The following is a 7144-nucleotide window of genomic DNA, read 5'->3' as shown; positions in this document are numbered from 1 at the left end:
AGTTAATCGAGAAGTAGAATTTACCACTGATCTTCAGTCTAACACCCAACTCATCTCGGTTGCCCCATACCGAATGACTCGTGTTGAAATGGAAGAACTGGAAAAACAGGTCAAAAAGTTACAAAATAATAGTTTCATCCGACACAACATATCCCCTTAGGATGCCGAAGTTACGTTCGCAAGAAAGAGCGATGGGACTTTGAGATTGTGTATAAACTACAGAAAACTGAACAGAGTCACAATTAAAAACAAAAACTCATTTCCTAGGATTGATGACCTTTTCAATCAGTTACAGAATAGATTTTCTCCAAGATCGCCCTGCGTTCAAAATACCATCAGATGAAGATCAAAGCAGAAGACATCCCTAAAACGGCATTCAGGACCCAGTATGGACATTATGAGTTCCTTGTTATTCCGTTCGGATTGATTAACGCGCCTGCAATCTATATGGATTTGATGAATAGGATCTTCAGGCCATTCTTGAATTAATTCGTTATAATTTTTATTGATGATATCCTGATTTACTTTAAGAGTAGGAAAGAACATACTCAGCATCTAACTCAAGTCTTACAGGTTCTCAGTTGAGTAAATGTGGATTTTGTCTTGAGTAAATGTGGATTTTGTCTTAAGCAAACTTCCTTCCTAGGACACATAGTATCGAAAGTTGAATATTAGTGAATCCCGACAAGACTGAGACAGTGACGAGTTGGAAGCAATTGACCACGATCAAGAAAATTATGAGTTTCTTGGATATGCCATGGTATTATTGAAGGGTTCTCAAGTATAGCAGCCCTCCTGACACGACTCCCAAAGAAAAATATCAAGTTTGAGTGCAATGAGAAATGTGAAAGAAGCTTTACAAAACTCAAAGAGCGACTGACTACTGCACCAGTGTTGGCTCTACTCAAATGGAACAGGCAGATATACGGTATACAATGACGCATTTTACCAAGGTTTGAGTTGCGTTTTGATGCAGCACGGAAGGATCATAGCTTACAGCCCAGATAATTGAAAACTTATGAAAAGAATTATCCCACTCACGATTTGCAGCTTGTTGCAATTATCTACGTCTGGAAAACCTGACGCCATTACCTATGTGGGGAAACATTTAAAATCTATACAAATTATAAGAGTTTAAAACATATATTCATCAAGAAGGACCTCAACATGCGTCAGAGGCATTGGATAGAACTCCTTAAAAATTATGATTGTAAAGTCTTGTACTACCCAGACAAAGGTAATGTGGTAACCGATGCCCTCAACAGGAAGAATGCAAGTATGCTAACCCATATAATGGTCTCTGAGTGTAGGTTGATAAAGGCCACATAGCGAATACAACTCCAAGACTTGAAACAGACCGCATGCCTATCTCATTCAGCAGTTCAACCCGAGTTAATCTAAAGGATAAAGAAAGCTCAGCTGACCAATTCCACTCTAGTAGCCCTAAAAAAGGATACAGAATAGGGTTTGAATCCAGAGTTCTGAGCTTCTACAGATAGGTTGCTTAGGTTTCAAGATAGATTGTGTGTTCATAGTGATTAGGTTGTGTGTTCCTAGTGATAGTGATTTGAAGAGAAACATCATGACAGAAACTCACAGTTTGAAGTTCACCATGTATTCGGGAAGTATCAAGATGTACCAAAGCATGCAACTCTGATTCTAGTGGAACGGGATGAAAAAGAATATTGCTGATTTCGTTTCCAAATACCTCACATGCCAACAGGTTAAAGCAGAGTATCAACGTTCAGGCGGACTATTTTAACCGCTACTGATCCCGCAATAGAAATAGGAACATATTATCATGGACTTTGTAACAGGATTGCTTAAGACATGTTTGGGTCATGACAGAATCTAGGTAATTGTCAATCGACTCACTAAGTTCTCCCATTTCTTAGTTATCAGAATAACAAACCCATTAGACAAGCTAGCTAGGATTTATATTAGGGAGATAGTCACGCTGCATGAAGTTCCAATGACAGTGGTATCAAATAGGGACCCCAAATTTACCTCTAGATTCTGCACTAGTCTTCAGCAAGCGATGAGAACAAAATTATCTCTTAGTACAACATTTCACCCTCAGACAGATGTACAATTAGAACGAACTATCCGCACACTAGAGAATACGCTCAGGGCTTGTGCCTTAGATTAAGAAGGATATTGAAATGATCATTTACCCCTGGTGGAGTTCGCCTAAAATAACAATTATCAAACAAATATTGGTATGACTCCGTATGAAGTATTGTATAGTCAGCCTTATAGGTCATCAATTTGTTTGGGGGAAATAAGTGATAGGAAATTGATTGGCCCAAATCTTATAAATGAGACCACAGTAAAGATTGTCAAAATCATGAAAAATATTCGAACGACCCAAAGTAGACAGAAGAGTTATGCACACATCCGAATGAGAGATTTGGAATTTGAGACAGGCGATCGGACTTTTCTTAAGGTCACTCCCCTTAGGAGCATCATTAGGTCTGGAAAGAGGAGAAATTAAATCCTAAGTTTATCGAACTATTTGAAATTTTGGACATTATTGGAATATCCGCCTACAGACTAGCACTGACTCTAGAACTATTCAGAGTCCATAATATCTTTCATGTGTCAATATTGCGTAAATATAACCCTGACCCTTCGCATGTTTTGTCTTACAAGTCATTTCTACTTCAGGAGGATTTATCTTATGAGGAGATACCTGTCAGCATTTTGAACCAAAGGAGTAGGGTGTTTCGCAATAGAAAAATTCTTTTTATCAAGGTTCTATGACAAAATCACTCGCAAGATGAGACCACCTGGGAGTTAGAATCAGATTTTAGGGTTAGGTATCCTCAATTGTTTGATTAGGGGGCAGCAATTTGAGGAACTAAATTTTCTTTCGGGAAAAGAGTTGTAACATCTCGAGTCTGAAAATTAAGCTCGAAATGATGAAATTTAATTTTTTTTAATAATATAATGTGTAAGGTTTAATTTTAATTATTCTTTTTGAGATATATGTATTTTAGATATCTTTGAAAATAATTTTAGAAACCAGAGCCAAACTAAAAATAAAAGAAAACATATTTGAAAAGAAATTCAGAAAAATGGGTCAATTCGTGAAAAGGAAGAAATGGGTCACATAGATGCCCAATCAGCAATACGACGAATTGTCATACATAGCGTGGCAGACACCCTGACATGGGCTCGACGCGAGAAGCCACGCTGGCAATCCGCGTGCCAAGCCGATCGAATGGCTCGAGGCCACTCCTGCGCGCACGAACGGCCCATATCGATTTCTCGAATAGACTCGATCGAACGACCCACGTGTCTCCAATCAAATAGTCCGAATGCATTTCCCAAATAAGTGCGATCAGACGGTCTTCGTTGCTCCATGTGGACCTGCACGAACGACCATGATTGAAGAATGAGAGGTATTTAAACCTCTATTGACCGATTTCTCAAAACCCTAGCCGACACCCTGACCGGAGAAGAAGAAGAAGAGGGGCGGCCAGAGGAGAGCTCAACCATCGGAGAGACGCCGGCGCCACTGTGCTGGAACCCTAAAATGCGCCAGCAAGCCCGAATTTCCTTCCTGTTCTTCCCGTTTCTCCGTCCTTAACCGTCTATCACATTTCTGATGCAGGATGACCGAGATAAGCCATAAAACCGTAAGGGAGGGACGGTGGAGCTCGGCTGAGCAACCGCACTGGAGAACCAAAACCGCCAGTAAGACCATATTTTTTCCCTCCTTTCTCTAAAAAAAACCCCGTAACCACAATTTAAACAAATTTCAACCAGAAACTGACCAAAATCGGTTCGGCCGAGAGGAAGAAGCGCCAGAGAAGGAGGACCAAGCAGCGGAGCACGACGACACTGCCGCGTTGGAACCCCAATCCGACCCTCGATGAGATTTTTTGCCTTTTTTTGCCGTTTCTTGCATATTTTCACGCTGTTTTGATGTACGTTTTCAAATTTTATCAAGAAAACTCAAGAAATTCAAGAATCAGAAACTGTTGAGAACCGTAGTTGAAAAGACGATGTCCTGAACATCGACCCAATGTAAAAATCTCTCACATTTTTCTCCTATTATGGTTGAATTAAAGTTAAATCAATAATAAACGGAAAATTATAAACAATTTGGCGATTCCTTGATTAATTAAATACTGGTTGTCGATAAAGCCAGTAATCAATCTGCCCATGTTCGTCTCTAGTTTATTGCGCTGCCTATATGTCATTTTTGCCTCTATCTTTATTTGATTTTAATTGCTTATTTATATTTCATTTTAGTCAATTTTATCTATGCTTCATTTTCACTCTCTGCTTGTTAAAATTCCACCTCGAGTTATTGTTTCATCCTATTGTTCATGTTGTTGCGACGTGCGATGCTTTTATCTTATTATGATATTTTACTTTACTTTTGTTTTCTTAACAATTTCAAAGTATGAATTTTCGCTTTCTTATATTTTTTTGAAGTATGGATCTGCATGAAAAATGTGCATGCGTAAACTAATGTCATGAAATAAAAGGACTTACCAGGTGTTATGGGAAAGAGTGTACGGACTTGGTACATCGTGTGAATCCTACCATGGACATTACCCTCAGTTGTACGGGGTTGGGAAGTCCCATACTGGATGGATTTGAGAGTTTGTAAATTTTGCTCATACCGGACAGGGTATTGAGACAGTTTTTAGTTGTAGCGCCCATTATTGGATGGGGTATGGGGACGACCGATTTAATTACAAAGAAAGTGTTTGTATCCACGAGTAGTGAGAATCCCTATGGACCCTCAGAGGCACCAGTAGGGAGAAGTAAAATGATAGAGTAGCGATGGGTATGGTAAAGAATCCAATTTTAGGCAAATAGTGAAGAGTTAAACGTTATATGCCTATTGAAATGTATACCATCTGTAATTAAATTGTTATTCTGATTTTATTTAAATGTATGGCATTTGAGAAGTTACAGATTAGATGAGAAAATACTAATGTTTTCGGTGAAATGTGTAATGAATGCATTAATATCCGGGTTTTATTAAAAGTATGCACTATTGGTCGTTTTAGGTTTTCTATAACCCTTTGATTTTCCGTATCAGTGGTAATGCGTTGATATTTTTACTGAACTATTGTAATTTACCCATTTCTTATTGATCATTTCATATCATAACGACCAAAACCCAAATTCTGAACAGCAAAAAACTAACTAAACAATTACCTCTTCCGCTTTATTAATTTCTAATAGAGGTTAATCATATCTTCGAACAGTTAATTTTTCTGCTAAATAAAGGAATTCAATATTATTATGATTGTTATTACTATTATCATTATCATGATTGGGTCAAAACCCTTGAAATTCCTGTTATGGGTTTTTGGGCTTTTACATCATCAACTAACGAAAATGAGAAAATACTAAATGTAGAATATCCTTTTTCGAATTCACAAGTGAGAAAATCTCACATATATTTCAGATGTCTACTAGAAAAACCCAAATCTCCATTACCACACAATCAATGACCAAAGCATCTGTCATGCTTCCAATTCATTATCTCCATTAACATTTCAAGTACACTATTACTCAGCTTCCATTTGACACTAGCTGACATTGTCATTTTGTCCCTATTAAAGATTCCTAACATGGGCTCAAGTGCCCTACCATGGTCCCTTCTAAATCATCTGATTGTTACCACCATCTGTAAAAATATTTTCCAGATATAATCAAGTTAACTGTCAACAGTTTTACACACTCTCCTCTCTCCAGTCTCCAGAACCTCAACCAAAAATTGCAGAACAAACAGGGGAATGGGATCAATATGATCTGGCTCCAAGGATTAAAAATTTTGGATCGAATAAATGAATTGTTGACCATCAATTCTTAAACAGTTACGATTTAATTATATAATCCAATGGTTCCACACCTAAAGATCCACCATAAAATTTCAAAATCGTAAAAAACAGTGGTGAAATATGCTCAAGCAAGTTACTATAGTTACTTGAGTTATCATGTATTTCGCCTTTAACAAGGCTGCAGTGACATGCTTGCTCTACGGGCAATTACACATAATCAGTTTCATGACTTCAACCAAAATTTCAGATTTTGACTTGTGTCCGGTACACCATTTTAAATTCATTATTATATAGTGCTAGTTCAAAGCTATTTCCAGATCCCCTATGTCTCCCAACTATTAATTCAAAGCAAACTACGGAAACTAAGTTCTAACTATATCATGGAATTGGAGAAAAAGAAACGCGAACTTCAAACTCAATTCAACTATGAGCTCAGTCAAGCTCCTAATTTTCGTTTTTAAGCAGCAAAAACATGAACAAAATACTGATCCGGCAATTTTCTCAGTAACCAAACGGAAAATCAACAAATCCTCTCTCATCATTTTGAAAGGCATACACAAAGAAGCGGGTGATCGATGCTATTGATTAAAAACAATCCAATCAATCACTACGAAAAAATCAGATAATACTCAAAGATTCGAACAAATGATTGACTGCAAGTCTGCTTGTTAATGGAGTTATGCTTGTACCTGAACCATATTATAGGACAGCGTTTCTGTGAGGATTGAAGCTTAAAATCGTCCGTTGTTGACGCTCCGTCTCTGAACTGAGTTTATAGGGTGTTCGGCTTGGCTAGCTTGTAAATAGGAGCTCATCCCTAACAGCGTTCTGAATTTAATTAATTGGTGCCCAACACTTTTTTTTTATTTTTTATTTTTTTTATTTTTTATTTTTGTTCTTTTATCTCTCGATATTTTTATAAAATTCTATATGTACATTTTACATATTTTTTTTTTTTTTTTTTTTTTTTTTTTTTTTTTTTTTTCACGTATTTACTATAAATATATATTCCCTTCGTTAATCAATAACTAATATATATTGTTATCATTTTATCTTATCAATTAACATGTATTTATAGCGTTATTGTTAATATAATAATTAAGTTAGATTAAATATTAAAAATAAAAAATTAATTATTTTAAAAATTTATATATTCTTCTTAATTTTATATCATTTTCATTACAAAAATGTAAATAATTGAATCTATGAAAAGAAAATCTTGTTACATTATTAATTAAAATGTAATGGTTTGCTAGTTAAAACACACATATTTTATTTAAAAGTCGTGAGTTTGAATTTCACTGATAACATAAAATTCGTCAATTTATTAGTAT

At 36.2% G+C, this 7144-nt stretch overlaps 1 long non-coding RNA gene across 1 annotated transcript; it reads right to left on the bottom strand.

Annotated features, from left to right (window-relative positions):
- Positions 1 to 5439: 5439 nt before the first annotated feature.
- LOC148269104 (uncharacterized) lies at positions 5440 to 6691 on the bottom strand. Its single transcript, XR_015817784.1, has 2 exons — positions 6500 to 6691; positions 5440 to 5656 (listed from the first exon to the last, which is right to left on the bottom strand). It is a non-coding gene; the product is annotated as an uncharacterized LOC148269104 (long non-coding RNA).
- Between the last annotated feature and the right edge of the window lie 453 nt (positions 6692 to 7144).

This window comes from Carica papaya, chromosome 1 (assembly GCF_054855325.1).
Source record: "Carica papaya isolate Zhongbai chromosome 1, ASM5485532v1, whole genome shotgun sequence".
Lineage (NCBI taxonomy): Eukaryota > Viridiplantae > Streptophyta > Magnoliopsida > Brassicales > Caricaceae > Carica > Carica papaya.
This window is presented reverse-complemented; position numbering and strand designations above follow the sequence as displayed.